The sequence below is a fragment of the Pimephales promelas genome, chromosome 24 (genome assembly GCF_988280905.1).
Source record: "Pimephales promelas chromosome 24, fPimPro1.hap1.1, whole genome shotgun sequence".
NCBI lineage: Eukaryota > Metazoa > Chordata > Actinopteri > Cypriniformes > Leuciscidae > Pimephales > Pimephales promelas.
In genome coordinates, this window is record NC_142792.1 from 25,867,301 (window position 1) to 25,888,092 (window position 20,792).

General features: G+C 39.5%; 1 long non-coding RNA gene and 2 pseudogenes across 1 annotated transcript; 1 reads left to right on the forward strand and 2 right to left on the reverse strand.

Moving 5' to 3' along the window:
* Positions 1–744: 744 nt before the first annotated feature.
* LOC148969295 (uncharacterized) lies at positions 745–2,936 on the reverse strand (annotated as a pseudogene).
* LOC148969296 (uncharacterized) lies at positions 987–2,924 on the forward strand. Its single transcript, XR_016149958.1, has 3 exons — positions 987–1,157; positions 1,869–1,915; positions 2,094–2,924. It is a non-coding gene; the product is annotated as an uncharacterized LOC148969296 (long non-coding RNA).
* A 1,144-nt stretch (positions 2,937–4,080) lies between the features above and the next one.
* On the reverse strand, positions 4,081–16,272 carry LOC148969297 (uncharacterized; annotated as a pseudogene).
* Positions 16,273–20,792: the final 4,520 nt, after the last annotated feature.

Sequence of the window (20,792 nt, forward strand, 5' to 3'; positions counted from 1 at the left end):
TGATAAATAATTGTTTATAGCACTGTTGTATAAAATCAATATCACAGTTGTAATCATGCTGTTTTTTAGCGTAAAAATACTACTGTTCGAGTGATAATAGTTCACCATGTTAAATTATATAAATATAAAACACATGCATTTTTTTATGTTGAATTTTAGGGGCATTCTAATGTAATTTTACTCGACCAAATCATGTAGTGAAAGCGTGCACTCTAAAGGTAAATACACAGGGCAACTTTGAGGAATGTTGCAGAGAAATATTGCAACAAATTTGGATAATTTAGATAGTTCGTGGGCCCCGTCTCTCACCTGGTTGCCCGTTGACAGCAATACAGTCCAGAAAATTTGTATTCATTCATTTATTAAAACACTTTATTATTATTATTATTATATAAATATGTATTATATTATCAAAAAACATTTCGCATTGTCATGCTTTTTATTTGTGCTTAGTTGATATAACAACAGAGCTGTAGACGTTTGGGGTTTTGACCTGCCACAAGATGGCACTGTTTTCAACATTCCTGATGCTTCAAATCTTTTCCTGAAGTAATCAGAGAACAGCTCATTAATTTTACGTTTTTTGTAATTGATGTAATGTTATTCAAATTGAAAAACCCCATAAAAACAAACAAACTGTAATGTAATGGGGTGAATGCAAAGAAGTGCACAACAAGATATTAGAATAAACAGTCTTTAATATTATATAGGCGAAGTACTAAGAACACTTAAAAATAGAAAACAATCAGAACTTGCAAAACAAAACCTAATCTAAATCAAAATAAAAGTCAATGATCTCACAAACAAATTTCAAGCCTCATTCAGTGTTTTCCCCATGCAGAGTTTCTGCGGCCTCGATAAAGTCCTGGGATTCGGCATCCTCACCTGGATCAATGGATTCTGCGGCCGGATCCACGGTCTGAACTTCCTCATGGTTTCGAAGTGTCAGGACACGATGGTTTACGTGCTGGACTTTTACAGTAATTGGAAGCTTCTGTACCAAGTCATTAAGGTCTCCCGAATAAAAATGACTTGGTACTGGAAAGTCCTCCAACTCGGAAGATGAGCATACCATCACGACACTTCAATAACCGTCAACACTGCCTCGAGGGTCTGGAGCTCAACAATCTGGTGGGAAAAAAAAGGTTACTGTTAAGGTTAGTGTTACAGTTAGATTCTTAAAAAAAGTGAAAATGTATCTTGTAAGTCACGCTGGATCAGGCCAATGGGGGTCCTCTGATCAGCACGGAAGGTCTCTGCGTGTTACCGTCTTATCTCGCGGCATAGTATTTTTGGTCAAATGCAATAGATTGTCTCATATGTATTACCTCGTTATTTAATCTGACTTCATAAATGAAAAGGCTTTAATGATATCGGTGCATCATTAAATGTGAGCAAATGTTTTACTATTCTTTTAAACTCTTGAATGAAAATAATGTCAAAGTCAATTAAAATAATCAAACATCACAATTTAATATGTCAGGTAAATGTTTTATTACAATTTCATAATAATTTTAAAGATATTCAATGCAAAACAAATGAGATTCGGCTCTCAACCTCACGGGCTGATTTGGATGCAGAAAGGAGCTCTTGTTGCGTTTCATTATATACCCAGATCTCATTTCAAACAAAACCAAAAATGTATAAAACTCAATGATAATCATTCACATTAAACCATTTAGATTCTTGAGTTTGGGAGATCCCATCCCGAGTGGGAGGGAGTGAGGGTCGAGGGAAAACACGAGAGTTCAAAAGCTCAAATGGTCTTCCAGTTTTCCAATCTATTTTGAAATTTCATTCTTTTTATCTCTTAACAATTAATGTAAATATTTAGAAGAAATCTAACAATTATGCTGTTTTTACTGCAGGACAAATCCACGCCAAGGGTATGAACATTGGGATTGTATCTATCCATGTAAGATTGTTTTTTTTTTCTTAATTTAGTTCACCCTTGGGCTGGGTTACAACATAGATGTCCCGATTCTATTACGATTCACAAGATCTCAATGCTTGCCGTTTAATTATTTGTTCTTATTTTTTTTATTAATGACTGTTTACTTGTCTTTGAAATTTATATTTGTTTACCTTGACAGTTGGAGGAATCGAATTTTCCTCCTCCATTCGGCCGAAAATTGGCTCTGGGTTACCTCCACTTTGTCTCTTACGTACAGCTCCACCAACGCTTCTTCTCTCCATAAAGAGACGTCATGGAGCTTGGTTCCACACCAGAGAGATGGGTCCAGGATTGGAAACTGGGCCCGAGACATCCTAGCCACTTGCAACAGGAAAATAACAGGCCAGGGTCACAGATGAGAGTGTTTCTCCTGGTCCAGGTATCCCCAACACTGAATATTTTCTATGTATTCCCAATCAAGGGTAATTCACCTAAATTGTGTATTAGGGTACTCTAGGACTGTGATTGAGAAACACAAGTACAATAGCTAACATTTGCCTGGGTTAAGTAAACCAGGATAATATACTAGATATAAAATTATGCTTTTAAATTCACTCACTTTCTCAATATTTCCCTGCAGAGTCAGGTACCCAGGGTGTGTAAATATCTCCTGTTCTTCCCCAGTCACACATGGGGAATGAGGACCGGGGACCATAGCAGCTCTCTCTGCCTCCTCACTGATGGCCAATTGTGAGGTTTTGAATGTTCTTGTTGCCCGGTTTACAAAAATACACTGCCGGCCATATTTTTTTGAGAGGGTGAAATTTTTTACCACATATGACCCATCCTCTTCAAATTCTGGATCACTTCCGTTTTTTATTGTGGTGTATTGTCCATCTGTAAGGACTGACTGTGTTGTCACCTTGTAGGCCCCGACATCAATTACATTGTCATTAGAGACAAAAGTAAAAGCCTTTTGGCTCCTTCGGTTACCCACACACTTCAGTCTGAGTGGTGCTTGCTGACTGTAGGGGGTCGCCATCCTAAGAATAATACAAAAAAGGGTATGGTTACATAAGTTTCATAATGTTGTTTAATGACTTTCTAAAACATGACAATATCATGACAAATGACTTGTGTATATATACTTATAACATATTATTACTATTGATATATTTTTCTTTCTATATTTATATTACTGCACTTTATTGCATAATATTTTGTTTTCTTTATATTGTGTCATTTAATTTGTGTAAATTATAATTTTTTTTACTTGATCTTTCACAGGAATGTATTTATTAATTCATGTTTTATTAATAGTTTAGTTGAAAGTCAGTGATAAAATTTCTTATGAAGTAAAGTGTTACCTCAGAAAATGAACTCAACCTTAGGGTGTTGCTAGTGCCCCACTATAAATCTGCTGTGCCCCAGGAAATCTTAAGTTTGAGTTTAACAATTTATTTTATATTTCAGTGTATTTAAAATAAATTATATTATAGGGTAATTATATTAAAGGACAACTCCAGCGCAAAATGAACCTTTGGTCTAATTACACATTGCTACCTAGTCAACCGTTATCTGAGATTTGTTTTCATGATTGCCGAATGTAAATAGTTTTATCTCTAAAAACAGTTTAGCCTATAACGCTAGTATATAGGGCATAGAGTAATGACAAATAAAAATCGCTTGTTATTACCACTAACAAGGCTCAAAATAGCCCCACACCAACACGGTAGCATAATAAGGGTCCCTACATTCAAACCGAAGCCTTGAGAACTTTGTCAGTGTCCATACAGTTTAATAAGAAGATATTTTATACACACAGTCAACTTCACGAATACAGGAAGAAGCCATCTTTGAAAAATAGTCTCTACCAGTCGATCTACGAACGCCGATCCAAGTGCGCTGAACTGTGCAGAATCTCATATGGTCCGTTGTTTCCGGAAGAAACACAAACACGAACCGTTTTCTTCTCTTCAATATGTACACGTAGCCTACTGTTCGCGCTCACCTTATCACCTTATTCACATCTCACCAGCGCACATGGATCGGCGTTCGTAGATCGACTGGTAGAGACTATTTTTCTCAAATGAAACATTAAATTGCTTGTGTAATGTAACATGCATAAATAAAATAAAAAACAGTATGTAAAGTAAATGTTTATTATAAAGTACAGTATCATAAAATTATATAGCGGTACCCATTTTCTCAGATGCCGCCTCCTCCTCCACCTCCTCCTCTTCCTCTGCATCTGATGTATCTGCATCATTTGCACGTAACAGACATGAAGTCAAATTGACATTCAAATTTTATAAATTAAAATGATGAATATACTGTTACGCAACTAATTAATTGTTTATCTGTAACAACCTCCACCGCAACTATTGACACATGAAAAAAAATACTCTGAGGAAACAAAGAGTGTGTATGTAACTGAAACAAATCTCATAAATACATGTTTTACCTTCAACTGCCTCTGCAGTCTCCATCTCAGCTGTTTCTGCCTCTGTTAAAGCAGGAAAAGAATCTACATTGGAAATATGTGACATTCTCAAATTGTGATTTTCAAAAAGTTTTTCAGTCACCTTTAACAGGGGTGTCTACAAATTTGTTGGGTGCTGTATGAAACATTACATTGCTTGTGTAATGTAGAGTACATAAAGGGAATATAAAATACAGTATGTCAAGCAACTGCAATCCAACAAACATCAGTAACAACACTGGGGCCAACTAAGAGTAGCGTCCGCAAACAAACCTGTTTGTGTGCATGTTGTCCTACCTGGTTTTGAACTCTTTTCTTTAGAGCAGAATAAGCATGTCTCCTGCAAAAGATGTTGGATGATAAATAGTTATGACAAGTACACATCAAACGATTCTTTTGTCACAGACCAGTCTTGGGAGTCATTCAAATTAATTCCCAATCCCTGATAAGGTGGAGTTTGGGTTATCAACACAAAATAACACTTCACAGGTGACCCCTCATCATCACAGATTTAACTGCCGATTCACTCCACACCAACCCAGACAGCAAACTGACATTGAATCAACGTGGAAACGACGTCTCTCATGACATTGAAACAACGTTGATTTTGCTCATCGAATTAACGTTGAACCAACGTCAGACGCGGCATTCTTCAAAGCTAAATGAAATCGAAAATTGGTTTGCTTTCATAACGTTGAAACAACGCGTTGATTTCAAGTTGATTTTCCGTTAGTTTTGAAAGAATGACGCGTCTGACGTTGGTTCAACGTTAATTCGATGAGCAAAACAATGTCATATCAACGTTGTTTCGATGTCATATTTCCACGTTGATTCAATGTCAGTTTGCTATCTGGGCAAAGGATTATGTAATTGACTCCATAGAAAAATCTGTGACAAAAGAATTGTCTGATGTGTACTTGGCTTTAATCTGACAGCGTAATGTTGCTTTAAATAAAATATCATTAGCACTTGCCTTTTTCTTCCCTGACATCTTATTGTAGCAGACTGTACAAATGCCTGAACTATCTGAAAAAACAAATGCTTTTTATAATACAATGATACTTTGGATAACACAAACACATTAAAAGCAACCATAACCTTCACATATTTCAAGAGCAATAATAACCAGTCCAAAGTATGACATCCTCAGAATTTACTAGTTAAACCTACCACTCCAAAATCATCCGTGACTTGAACCTAATGCAGGGAGCGACAGGTAGCCAGCAGAGCTCAATAAGGAGCACTCATAGCGTACAAATGTATACTACTTACCAAGGTACTTAAACAACAAAGTCCCAAATCTCTCCCGCTCTTGGGAGATAGGGAGGCGTTGGAGGTGACCTTGTTGTCCCTGGAGGATTATTTCTGCAAACTTAAAGGATTAGTTCACTTTTAAAAAAAACTTTTGCTGATAATTTACTCACCCCCATGTCATCCAAGATGTCCATGTCTTTCTTTCCTCAGTCGAAAAGAAATTAAGGTTTTTGATGAAAACATTCCAGGATTTTTCTCCATATAATGAACTTCAATGGGAACTGGATGGTTTAAGTATCAAAAGACGGTTAATAACAGTTTCAGATGCAGCTTCAAATGTCTTTAAATGACACCAGACGATGAATAAGGGTCTTATCATGCAAAACGATCGGTTATTTCGAAACTTATTCCAAAAATTTAACTTTTCTAAGGACAAATGCTAGCCTTTCTATATTCTCTGAGGCGTGTTTGTTACGTCACGTAATACGTAATTACGTTCAAAAGGTCACGGGCGACGTAGCCGGAAGTACAGAATCAAAATTGTCCGACATCGTTGTTTTTCCTTTTAATTCCTTTTTTTTGTAAACGGTGTTTGAGTTAGTTTGCACGTTCAACCTATGCGTTCAACTTAAACACTGACTCTGTACTTTAGGCTACGTCGCCCGTGACCTTTTGAACGTAATTACGTAATACGTGACGTTGCAAACGCGCCTCACAGAATAGAGCAAGGCTGGCATTTGTCCTTAGAAAAGTTACATTTTTGGAATAAGTTTTGAAATAAGCGATCGTTTCGCATGATAAGACCCTTATTCATCGTCTGGTGTCGTTTAAAGACATTTGAAGCTGCATCTGAAACAGTTATTAACCGTCTTTTGATACTTGAACAATCCGGTTCCCATTGAAGTCCATTATATGGAGAAAAATCCTGGAATGTTTTCATCAAAAACCTAAATTTCTTTTCGACTGAGGAAAGAAAGACATGGACATCTTGGATGACATGGGGGTGAGTAAATTATCAGCAAAAATTTTTTCAAAAGTGAACTACTCCTTTAAAGAGCAACAGAATTTTATTTTTATTTTTTGAAATAACATCACTTATTATAACTGAACCTTATAGAGCAGGCAACAAATTGTGGTAAAAAAAAAATCCATTTGGGAAAGAGACTATTACAAGAGAAAATGATTGTGCTCATTTAATAATTATACTATCATGACTCCTGTATCATGTACTGAAGGTAGCACTGTGTCTAAGATCCATTAATATATTTGATCTGCAACTTTCATTCAAAATTGCTCTAGTTAAAGTGAAAACTAAAAGTATCTATATTTTCAAAACACAACAGAAACATTATGCAGAAAATGACCAAATTGTACCATTATTGAGAACACTCCACATGACACAGAGTCACTTTGCAAGTCATGGTCCCGGTTTATGAACTTCCAAGGCATTTGGCAGCCTCTGCTAGCAGCAAATAAGCTGAAAGATTCGAGAATATAATTATGAAGGAGATCTCTACTGAGTTTTCATTACCTCATTTTGTAGACCAATGTTTACCTCCAATTTTCAATGATTTGGGTGCAATGCTGTGGATGCTCCCCCAATGAGTCAGTGTATGTAATAGTTCCCTCTTTCAAGTTGCAATGCTATACAGAAGATGGGAAAAAATATGAGAAAGATTTGAAGGGCAGTTTCAACCAATCTTGAAATGACTGTGTTGAAAATCATTGAAACTTTTCAAATGTCAAGCACTAACAGCTCAAACAACACAAATGAGAATTGCATGACAGCAACAATAATGATAAATAATGTGTGATGCTATTTTGCGCATAAGGTCCATTTCACACCGGGAACATGGCATGAACGTCGCGTGTCTGTTACATGGCGTTTTCTATGTCTTTGCTTACCAGAAGCGTGTCTGATGCAGCGCTGCAGCAGCCTCTGCGAATTAAAACTTTTTTCTCATGTCCTTCTTTTCTTCACTGTTTTGAGTGGAAACACTTCCAACAAGCTTGCGTGTGGTTGAAAAATAAGCGTTAGTCCTATTCCTAGCATGCACATGTTTGAAGGTGTGCAAGGTCTAACCGAGTTAGGAATGTGAGCCATGGGAGCTGAAATAAAAACAGACACAGCTGACACGCTCGCACCACACACCCAGTGTGAAATGGGCCTAATAGTCTTTATTTATCCTAACAGCAACCTACAAAGAGGGTCCAGTGGCACTCTCCCACCAAGTAGGCAGTGTTGCCAACTTAGCGACTTTATCGCTATATTTAGTGAGTATTCAGACCCCTCTAGCGACAATTTTTTTAAAAAGCGACTAGTGACAAATCTATCGACTTTTTCTGTTGTTATTAGAGATTTTTGTAGACTCGCTGACGTGAATGCACATATCGTTTTTACTCGTCTCAACGAGCAGCGGGTGCTGCCGTGGGTCCCACCCCGTCCCAAATCACTCACAGGTGGCCCAGTCCTCGCGCAGCAGCCCCTCCCGGCTGTAGACCGAGCAGGAGATGTTCACTCCTCTGCGGACAGACTGCAAAAGAATCGCTCAAATGTGTGTCGCTCTTTTCAGACCCTGCCGTCATCCCAAACGTCTCCCCAATGAAATCGGCTTGACAATGATGGCCAATATTTTTTTTATTTTATTTATTTTATTTATTTATTTAAAAGGGACAATGCATATTGATAAACATTTCAGTAATGTAAATATGCCAGAATTAGCCCCAGGGCTACTTTCCATCTGCAGTCCCCCGTCAGGTCATCACAAAACAACACATAACAAGACTAACATTCAGTTTGAAGAACACCTTAAAAATCAGTTACAATTACAAAAGACACCACTGTTTTCAGACAAATTACACATATACAGTAAAGTGCTATTCTATGTATACATGCTGGAGTTACAATAAATACTAAATCTGGTTTAATATACATACAAATGCTTACACGATACTACAGTGTTCTTTATTTATATACCTCGATTTTAAAGGAGGAAAAAAAAAAAGAAAAAAAAAAAAAAAAAAAAACAAGGAAAGGAAAATTGTTTAATGGTCACAATTTTGATGCATCTTTAGCCATTGTTTAAGTTGATTCTTAAATCTGGGAAATGTCGGACATTCTCTAATGACAAGTGGTAATTTGTTCCAAATCTCTGACCCCTTAATTGACAGCACATATTGTCCAAATGTAGTACGCCTGTACGGCACCACACAATCACCCCTGATGGAAGCCCTGGTGACACTTCTTCCCTCTCCCTGTTTTTTTAGTGTAATATATTCGCTCAGAGGGGGTGGGGCAAGTCCGTGCAGGATCTTATAAACAGCACAGGCATATTTAAGCTTTAGAAAATTTTCAAAACTTAGTAGGTTATATTTCTGTAATATTAAGCAGTGGTGATGTGAAAACGGTTTTCTGTCAAATATTTTTAAAGCTCTTTTAAAAAGTGACTCAATTGATTTAAGCGTTGTGGCATTTGTGAGTGACCAATTTACAAAACAATATTCAATGTGCGAAAAAATCATAGAATGAAGAAACATTCTGGCTGCTTTACAAGATAGTGATGGTCTGATGTATTTGAAGTTTGCAAGATTAAATTTAACACTTTTCGATAGACACTTTACATGATTTTTAAAAGACAGTGTGGGATCTAAAACAACGCCAAGATACTTAAATTCATTTACTAGCTGTATTTCTTCTTGTTGTAAAAATATATTTGAACGTGTCATACCAGTCTGCCGCTTAGAAAACATTATACAGACAGTTTTTTTGGGATTTAATAGTAGACATGATTTTGTAAGCCACTCCTGTACACAAGTCAGTGCAGATGTAAGCGCCTGAGAGGCGTCTTGGGCAGTTTTTGCATGTGTAAAGAGTACTGCATCGTCTGCATACATTAAAATATTTGTGTTTTGGCATACTGTAGGGAGGTCGTTAATGTATAGAGAAAATAAAATTGGTGCAAGTACAGAGCCTTGAGGAACTCCTACTGTACACTCAAGGTGAGGAGATTTAATATTGTTAACAGAAACACAGTGCGTTCTGTTGGTTAAGTAGGAACTCATCCAGCTGATGGCTTGTTTGGAAAAATTGAAGTTTGTCAATCTAGATAAGAGCACTTGATGATTGACGGTATCAAATGCCCTTTTCAAGTCCAAAAAGACAGCACCAACAACAGGATGGGTATCTAATGAATGTTTGACCTTTTCGATAAATACAGTTACAGCTGTTTCGGTAGAATGATGGGCACGGAAGCCAAATTGCATGGGATGCAAAGGAGAGCCACAGGTATTTAGATGCTTTACTAATTGTTTTACAATCCATTTTTCAATAATTTTGGATATGACAGGCAAAATACTGATTGGTCTATAATTATTGATGTCTGTTCTGCCACCAGATTTGAAGATTGGTGTAATTGTGGCCATCTTCCACTCTGGTGGAACAACAGAATGTTTAATGGATAGATTTATCATATGTGTAATAGGACATACTAGGGACTCTTTGTGCAATTTGATGAAATTTGTGTCCAATCCAAACTCATCCTTAGCTTTGGAACTGTTTAGTTCATCAATGATGGAAGCCACATCTGGTTCTGTAATTTCTCCTATCCTAAATATAGGCTGTGCATAGTCGATAGGAGATGAAACATTTTCGGATGGGATAAATAATTGAGATATTTCCTGAACAGAGTTCTTAAAAAACAAATTTAACTCAGATGCTAGGATGAGTGGATCTTTCACTAATACATTATTAATTTTAAGTTCGATTATATTGGCTTGTTTATCATGTTTACCAGTTAGTTTATTAATACTTTGCCAGATTTTTTTCCCATTCCCTTTTGCACTGTCAATAATATTCATAAAAAAATTCCTTTTGGCTTTCCGCATTGTGTGTATAACTTTATTTCTTGCTGATGTAAATAGTTGTCTATCTGAGGTGAGGCCAGTTTTATTTGCCCTTTTAAGTAACTGATCTCTTTCCTTCATTCGCAACCTACAATCATTATTAAGCCATGGTATATCATTATCATTCGATTTTCTGTGCCTCACCTTTCTAATAAATAATGCCATAACCATTTTGATCTTATTATGGAACATGACACTATTATCTATAACATTTTCACATGAGACAAGAGCTGCCCAATCCTGCTCGTTTAGGGCTACGTCCAGATTTGAATGTTGACTTTTGGGAATAATGTCATGATATAAAGAATTATTTAGACTATTGGAGCTACGAAATCTTGCTTTGATTAATTTTCGTGAGAAGAAAATCCCATTATGATCAGACAGACCGGTTAGAAAGTTGTAGGTTTTAGCGATTCTTTCAGGTCTGTTTGTAAAAATTAGATCTATTCTTGTTTTGGAATGGTTAGTTACTCGAGTTGGCGTTTTAATTAATTGTTCTAAATTGAAATAATCAGTTATCTGTTTGAGGTTTTTTCTTTCTTTCTTATTATCCCAGTTAATATTAAAATCACCTATTAAGATTAGTTCTTTTTTCTCATTCGTAAGATTAATCAGGGTTTTAAGATTACTATAAAAATCTATTTTAGCTGATGGTTTACGATACATACATATAACTGTAAAAGTCATTTCTGCAGAAAGTATAATGTCTACTCCCACACACTCGAGGTTGATGTCACCAGACCATTCAATCTTACTGCATGTAAGGGTATCTTTAACATATAATACAACCCCCCCTCCCTTCCCCTGACCTCTATCCTTTCTAAAAACATTGTATCCAGGTATTGTTATTGCTGCCTCCGGTGAGAAAGAGGTTAGCCACGTTTCTGTTAGTCCCAAAAAGGAAATATTTGATTGAATTAATAGATGCTCTAACTGTTCACGTTTAGGGATCATGCTTCTGATATTTAGGTGTCCACCAAGTAGCCCTTTAGGTTTACAGCATGGATCCCAGATCATTTTAGCCTGACTTAATGTCTGAAAAATTTTTGTTACCTTATGTTTTTTAAAAACTGGGTTTCGGGGTTTAGCTTTAATTATAATTTGGTCATGTTCAATGTTACAATTTATCCCTGGTGAAGTTGATTTCATTTGGCATTCACCGCCTTGAGTCTGTACGGGTTTGCTGGTGGGCCTACCTTGAGCTGGTATTGCCAGTTCTGTATTAGAGTCTAGATGTTTCAAATCAGCGAAAACGTCCAGTTGTCGAGCATCATGCTGCAGGCTCAGTCCCGTAAGTGCAGCCGCCTCCGCGCAATCCACTCGGTGCCCGCGGTCCACGCGAGCCAGGCCCAGGCCCGGGCCCGTCCGCAGAGCCGATCGCTCAAGCAGCGCGAAGCCACTCCTGCGCCCCCGACCAACACAAGCAGGTCCCGCAGGACAGGCAAACCGCGGCGATGACCAAGCGCGGCACGGCGGCAACCAGGTAAGCTGTATCGATGGTAGCCATGTTATTAGCTGTGGTGGAAGACGGATTAGCTGCGTTGGTAGCCAGGTAAGTTGCGATGGTGATAACCAGGTTAACTGCAATGGTATCCCGGAGAGCTGCGCCGGTAATGTCCAAATTTGCAGCGGTGGTAGCCAGGTAAATTGCGCTGGTGGGGACCAAGTTACCTGCGGTGATAACCAGAAAACTTGCGCTGGTAATAATAGCCAGGTGGACTGCGAAGGTAGCCCTGAGAATTGCGGCGATGGTATCCAGAGTAGCTGCGTTTGTAGCCAAGCGAACTGCGGCGGTAGTATCCAGGTGAGCTGCGAAGGTAGTCTGGAGATTTGCGACAATGGTATCCAAATTAGCTGCGGTGGTAAGAAAGTGAGCTGCGCCGGTAGCACCCCGGTAAGCTGCGGAGGCATCCAGCATAGCCGCTGTGGTAGCGAAGCGAGCTGTGCCGGCAGTACCCAGGTGAGCTGCGGTGGTAATCCGGGGGACTGTGTCCAAGTTATCTGTGATGGTAGCCCGGTGAGCTGCGCCGGTGGTAGCCAGATTTGCTGCGAAAATTGCCCAAGTTGAGTTGATTGAGTGACAACGAGGCCATTTGCAACCATAGGTGGTGGACCAGGGTTTATTTCTACATCGCCAGCCAGGAGTAGAATAGCTGTGAAATAAACAAGTCCCAAAGAAGGGCTGCGTGTGTTGGTCTGTTGATGTTTTGTTGAAGGAGGAGGCCTGACACGGCCATTTTTTAAAAATCTTGAATACAAGAGATATTGACTTTCCTTGGCTGGATGGTAGATTTGTTCACTATTTTCGGTTTTAACACTGTAGAAGCGTGAAACACATAGCAACAAAAACACGCTTGTAATAGCCGTTATAAAAAGAGCAAGTTTTAGACAAGACGGAGGTCTTTTTGACGGCTTTCGAGAGATTTGATCACACCACGCAGGACCTGACTGACTGCGTGCGAGTGCGGCGGCCATCTTGCGTCAAAGGGTCGCCAGGTTCCTGAGATCATTAAACTGCTGGACTGGGTGGACAACACAGACCACTACATCATGGTTATGGAACGGTCCTTTCCTTGCATGGACTTGTCTAGTTTCATGAAGCTCCATGGAGGGATCCTCGATGAGCAGACTGCACAACATGTTATGCGCCAGGTCATTCATGCTGCTCAAATTTCCTGCAAGCGTGGTGTCTTCACGACATTAAACTGGAGAACTTGCTGGTGAACCACAACACCATGGAGGTCAAGTTGACTGACTTTGGGTGTGGTGCACTCATGAAGAAGACTGCCTTCAAAGTCTTCAGTGGTATGTGTTATGAACTGCTTTGTTCATTAGCTCACATGAACGCATCCTATGTATAGACAACATGCTGTGGAAATGTATTAAATATCAGACATAATCTTTTTCCTCCAGGCACAGAGCTGTACTGTCCCCCAGAGGTCTATTTCTACGGCAGGTACTACGCGAAGCCAACGACAGTGTGGTCTCTAGGCGTCCTCCTGTTTGCAATGGTGTGCGGAGCTTGCCGTCACTCACTCTAGTTACGTCTACCCTGTTCAGTGAATGGCTGAGAGGAGCAGCTCATCTGTTGAGTGCACGGCCACTGACAGACGTGAATGAGCAGTGTTTTTCCACGGACTTATTACTTATCTGCTTTCTTTAAATAATAATGTTTTTTATTTAAATAATTTAGTTTCCTTTCTTTTCTTATGCTTCCAGTATTACATTTTTTTGTCATTCACTAGGCCAACATCAGTTTTACTCGTTCTATTGTGTGACAAAAAATATATAGGAAATGATAACAGCTTTATTTTACATTCAGCTATATTATATTATAATATATTAAATACAGTATGTGAGCTGAGCATTAATTTATAGAGAAAACACATTAGGCAAACAGAACATGACGCGATGATATAACAACAATGCTAATTAACGCATGACATCATTTAGCGACTTTTAGGGAAGGCATTAACTACTTTCATTTGAAAATAGTTGGCAACACTGCAAGTAGGGCACGAAGACGGCAATGGCTCCTTTAAGAATGTTTTTCTGACAGGAAATGAAGAAAACATTCATGAAAAAATAAATAAATTTGAAACCCAATGTATTCTGTAGCACTGAACAATCACCTTAAACATGCACATAACTCTTACTTTAAGAAAATAAGTGCTTCTGGCCCTGGAGCTGCCCTCCAAAATCAGGTGCATAGCCTGGCTATTTATGGGCTCTGTCCCAGGCTGGCTCTTAGTGAGGGAAAGAAATGGTTTAAGTCGTTAAATTATGTTCTATCTATATTTGATGTGTGTGTGTGAGAGAGAAAGAGAGTATTACCCTGCTGATTATGTGTAAAATAGGGAATCCATTACCTGAGGAAGTAATATATAAACAAATATATAAACTAAAATAAATCACAATAGAGTTAAGGTGAAGTGAAAAGCTGACAGTTATATAGCCTAGAAGGGAAAGAGAATACTTTTTTGAAAAAAAAAATAGAAAATTACCTCATCTGGAAGTTTAGATGGGCCTACAAGGGCCTCCAAACTGCCCAGAAAGATTTTAAAAGGCCCAACTGTCCCAAGGACATCTTCACGATTAAGTCCTTGGGACTTCAGTGTTTCTAAGTCTGCATGGATAAATAGGTAACCTTACTTAGGCTAATGGCACAAATTTAATCCAATCAACAAGTACACTTAGCATACAAAACTATTGTAAAATTGTGTTGGCAATTCAGCGACTTAGTTTTTTTTTCTCTGGTGACTAGAATTCACAATTTCTAGACTAGTAACTTTTTTTGCCGATTTGTTAATGTTTTAATTTTTTTTTTGGTTGAGAAACATCAAAATATGTAGTCTAACTTCCCTACAGCACTCTGTCTTAAGTGCTTGTCTGTGTGTTAGTGGTCACACCAGCCTGAAATGGGCAGCCACATGTACTATGATGAGGCAAGTCAGGGGCCACATATTGTAAAATTTATGAATAACCTAGTTGTGTTGAGTAGAATGCCATGCCAGTGATGTTTCATGTTACAGTAGCCCCAGCATTTCTCATTATTTCATTGATTTTTGGTAGGCTACAGGCTCATCGTGGGGCTATTGCTATTACATAATTGAAACCACTCCATGGCCTGCATCGGGCTAAAGACCTTATGTTGCCCATGTTTATGATCGTACTAAAAACACCAACTAAAAAAAGTACCAGTATGTTCTCTACCTGATTAGATGTAAATATGTGAATTATGCAAACAATATCATTATGTATGCAGATGATGCAAATGACAAATGACATAGATTAGGAAAAAAAATATTATAAAAATAACTTACTGTTCATTTAGCTTGGTCAATTTTTCCAAACTAGACAAAAGACAAAAATTAGAGATGCTCTGATTGATCGGCTGGTGACCGGAATTAGCTACTTCAGTATTAGAATGTGAGTGAGTAAGGACGCAGAAAAATGTCCTAAGAGCAGCAAACGAATGTTACATGGAGATACGGTAAGGTGCCCTGAGAGCAGCATTAAAACATGTGCAGCAAAATGTCCTAAGAGCAGCAAACGAATGTTACATGGAGATACGGTGAGGTGCCCTGAGAGCAGCATTAGAATTTATGCTGCAAAATTACCTAAGAGCAGCAAATGAATGTTACATAGAGATACGGTAAGGTGCCCTGAGAGCAGCATTAAAATATCTGCAACAAAATGTCCTAAGAGCAGCAAACGAATGTTACACATAGAGACTTGCTGAAAGGAGAAGTGGAGACAAAGGGCAAAAGATACAATGGAACCACCACCAAGTGTACAAAAAACAAAAAGAAAGGAGTGCCTTCTCAGAAGCCCATTTTATGGACAGAAAAACATCAGCAGAGATTGGAGAAACTAATAGACTGCTTGGCGGAACCTCCGGTTCTTGGATTTCCTGATTTCTCGCAGCCGTTTACTCCATACGGATGCCTCAAACCAGGGGCTTGGTGCTGTTCTGTACCAAAGGCAAGAGGGGAAACTCAGAGTCATTGCTTATGGATCCCGTACACTGACAGCCTCTGAAAGAAATTATCATCTTCACTCAGGGAAATTGGAGTTTCTAGCCTTAAAGTGGTCCATCACTGAGAAGTTCCGTGATTATCTGTACTACGCACCCACCTTTACAGTATACAGCGACAACAATCCGCTTACTTATGTACTGACCAGTGCCAAGCTCAATGCGACTGGATCCAGGTGGGTTGCGGAGCTCGCGGATTTCCATTTCACCATAAAATACCGCCCTGGCAGAGAAAACATTGATGCAGACAGCTTATCCAGGATGCCGCTGGAAATTGGAACCATGATGGAGCAATGTACAGAGGAACTCTCATCCGATTGCGTTGAAGCAACCATACAGGCTGTAGAAGTTCAAGATCCTGCCATGTCGTGGACAGCCATGAGTTCGATTTATGATCCGACGGAGCGTGCTGAGTCAGGCCAGTCTTTTTCCACCGATGAGGTACGACAAGCGCAGGGGAGTGATACCCACATTGGACCTGTAGTCCAATGTAAGAGGGCTGGTGAAAAACCCTCCAGACACTTATTAAGGACATTCAGTGCACAGGGTAGAAGTTTGCTGCGTCAATGGGACAAACTATGCATTGGAGAGGATGGAATACTCCGCCGGAAGACAGCTACTCGATCTCAGCTTGTGCTGCCTGAAATATATAAACAACGTGTCCTGCAGGAGTTGCATAGTAAAATGTGGCATCAAGGAGTGGAGAGGACGACATCATTGATTGTAGACAGATTCTTCTGGCCCAAAATGCAGGCTGAAATTGAACATTTCGTGACCAAGAGTTGTAACTGTCTGAAACAAAAGAAACCAAGTAGAGAAACCAGAGCACCACTAATGAATATTGTCACCACTCACCCATTTGAACTCGTTTCCATTGACTTTTTGCACATGGACAGGAGTAAGGGAGGGTACGAATATATCCTGGTGATAATTGATCACTTCACAAGGTTTGCGCAAGTGTACGCCACCACATCAAAATCTGCAAAAACTGTCGCTGATCGAATATTCAATGACTATGCACTGAAATTTGGATTTCCCCAAAAGATTCATCACGACCAGGGAGCAGAATTTGAGAATCAGTTGCTTTACCAGTTAAAAAAGACTTGTGGAATTGCAGGATCGCGAACAACCCCATACCACCCGCAAGGAAACGGACAGGTTGAACGTTTCAACCGGACATTGCTCCAGATGTTTAAAACCTTGACAGAAACAGAGAAGTCCAACTGGAAGGAGTCATTGAATAAACTTACTTTTGCCTACAACAGTACGTGATGTGAGGTTACTGGATTTTCACCATTCTGTCTCTTGTTTGGGAGATCACCTAGACTACCTGTTGACTTGCTCTTTGGATTAACGGCAGCGGAAGGGACTAACAACCATAAGGAATATGTAAAGAGATGGAGGCAAGGAATGCAGGAAGCTTTTGAGATTGCCAAAGAAAACAACAAGAAGACAGCAGAAAGAAACAAAAGGAACCATGAGGGTAAAGTGAGGAACTCAGTGTTGCACCCAGGAGATCGTGTTCTGGTGCGAAATCTCACACCCAGAGGAGGTACAGGAAAGCTTCGCAATCACTGGGAAGATGATATACACACAGTTATTCGTCGAATGGGAGAAGAAAGCCCTGTTTATGAAGTTAAGCCGGAGCGAGGAAAGGGAAGATCGAGGGTTCTTCATCGAAATCTCTTGTTACCGTATGATTACCTACCAATGGAATTGGAGATCAAAACGCAACCAAAGACAAAGAGAAAAGTGGATGAACCTACATCTGTAGAAGGGGATGATTCTAGCTCAGAGGAAGACGATGAAGGATGTAGTCAGTGGTACTTACCTGCAGTCCAGTCTCAGCAACCTGTGGAAGGAAACAGTGAGTTAGAAAACAGAAACTTACCAGTTATCTGGCCCCGTGAACCTGAAAAGGAAAGAGAAGAAATTGGTCAAGAGGTAGCGAAGGATCATGAAACAGAAGTTCGAATGGGAAATGAAGAGATACCCCAACAGAAAGTTGATGTGCTGGAGGAGGAACAACCTGGAGGAAATTCTGACAAAGCAGCAGATACAGCCCTGTGGGGAACTAACAGTGAAGAAGAACAGGAGTGTAGATTGTCTAAGAGAGAGAGGAGACCACCTAAGACATTCACCTATGATTACCTGGGTACCCCTGCATGCTATAATGTAGAGCAAATGAACACAATAGCGTTTCAATCCACGCCATATGAAATGCACAGCATGACTCCATGGACTTACCCAGCATCACAGTATCAGCCAGTATACTTTTACCCATACAAAGACTTATATGCACACTGAAAAGAATGGATTAGAGAGAAAAAAAGCAGTATTAGGAGGACAAGAGACTATGCAGTCCCCTACACATACCTTTATTGATGAACTGAACATACAGTTAACTTGCAGTGCATACATAAGTTAGACCATTTGCACATAAAACAGCACCACCTAAAGAAAGAAAGTGAAAACAAAGTAATGTCGAGACGACATGTATTTTCGAGGGGGAGAGTGTGGTGGTTACAAAAGGAGATATGTAATTGTAAAGAAATAAGTAGATAAACAGTAGAAAATATATATAGGATATGTAAGATGTGACAACAAGAGAATGTATTTCTGGTACATGTTTTTTTTGTGTGATTATTTCTGTGACGATTAATGTTCCCTGCTCTCGTTCGATTATTTGATTGCTTTTGCCTTTTGGGAGTGTTCGCCTGCTTGACGGGGAGGGGGCTCACGCGCGCTGCTCAAACAATAGGGCCGTTACATAGTCAACGCGAGCTACGCGAGAAAACAACGCGAGTGACGCGAGCGACGCGCTTCCTTTCATAGTGTTAAAGCAGACGCAAGCGTCACGGGCGATGCGTAAAATGCAATACACCGGTCACACAACAGGGGGTAGTAGATTTTTCACTGCAAACCTGAAAAAGCGGTGAAGCTCGTGAAGGCGTGCGTGGCTTACCACAACTTTCTGGCATCCACTGAACGTGCCAGATACATGCCCGCCACCTTTGTGGATGCGACGCCTGACACCGGAGAGGTCCAGCCTGGAAAGTGGAGTGGAGGCAGCACGTTGTTGGGCGGACCACGGTTTTCGGTTGGCAGCAGCAGACCCTCCCGGAGAGCGGCACTTGTCAGGGAGCAGCTGGCTGATTACTTTTTATCAGATGCTGGCGTGTTTCCCCACCAATACAGTGTGCTACGATTGGGTAGCACTGACAAATAAATTGATAAAAGTTCGATTTGAAGCATGAGTTTTTTATTATTATTTAACACTTTACACATTTTAACTTATTTGGTATTATGCGGAAACCATTACACATTTTTTATTATTTGGTATTATTTAAAGGAGCAATGTGTGACTTTTAGCGACATCTAGTGGTTCGGTTGCGAGTTTGCACCAGGTTTGCACTAAGGGCTCAGCCCACTGCTCACCCCTCCCTTTCGAAGAAGCTACGGTTGCTAAAACGGGACAAACATCTCGTCGGCTGAGACAGCAGAGAATAGCCAGAGTAAGCCAAGAGTGTGTAACATTGTCACTGTTTCTGTACCACAGTCCATTATAAACCACATCATGAATACTGTTTACAAAGCCATAGTCAGGTGAGGATCAAGGGTTTTAATATATAATTTAATAAAATAATATTAATCAGCTGATTGTCTCACAAACGTAACCAGCAGCACATTTATCCCCACATACTGTAGCAAACCCATAATACAGCGAGGGAGCAGCTATATATTTTTTCTAACAGGGTAGTAATAGTTTAGCTGGCTAATATGAGCTGTTACTGTGGCTGAGCTGGGACGCGTCCGCATGAGTCCAAAGGTCGGAAGTGCGCGCGCTGTTACAATCATGTCATCTCCGCATCCCATAGATACTATTTACTACACACAATAGGCTTTTTTCTCTGATTTTGAAAACTCTTCGTGATCGACTTTAGTGATCTAAAAGTCTCTATCGACGGCTTAGTGATTCCTGTAACGTACTGTTTTACGGTCAATGACATAAATACTAATCATCAGCTGTCTCACGAACGTAACAGCACATCTATTCCCACATAACAAACCCATAACACAGCGAGGGAGAACTAAGTTACATGAAACAATCCCAACTACATATTTTACACCACTCACAAGGGAAAAGTCACTACTCACGGAGTGTAAGGCTGGCTTCCAGCTTTCCGCTACTTCTCTTTCAAGGTAGTGATGAAACGCGTTCTGTAGCGCTGTTTGTTCGCGTTCGGCTACGGTAGGAATATGACGTCACAACATGGCGACCTTCATAGAAAGGGATTAATGTCTCATTCTAAGGTAATAAAAACATTACGGCTAATTAAGTAAGTTCTTTATACACCACTGAAAACATAGTTATGGATGTCATATTGCATTTCTGTTAATAGATACTCAACTTTGTTACACATTGCACCTTTAAATTATGTAAAAACCATTACACATTTTAACTAATTTGGTATTTTAATTCATTAATTCATATCCATAAATCATTAATTCAACCAGGCTGGTAAATTTGTCACGGGCACTTTTCCAGTCCGTTTTCACCTGATTCTGTCTTTCCCATCGCGATTGCAACCTCTCTCAGGCATTTTCCAACGCAATTTTATTTAAGTGTACTAATTGTGGTGAACTGTCGTATAAATGCGGATGATATTAAATGCTGGTATAAGCTCGTATAATTATTCCTCCTCGCACCCCATTGTATTCAA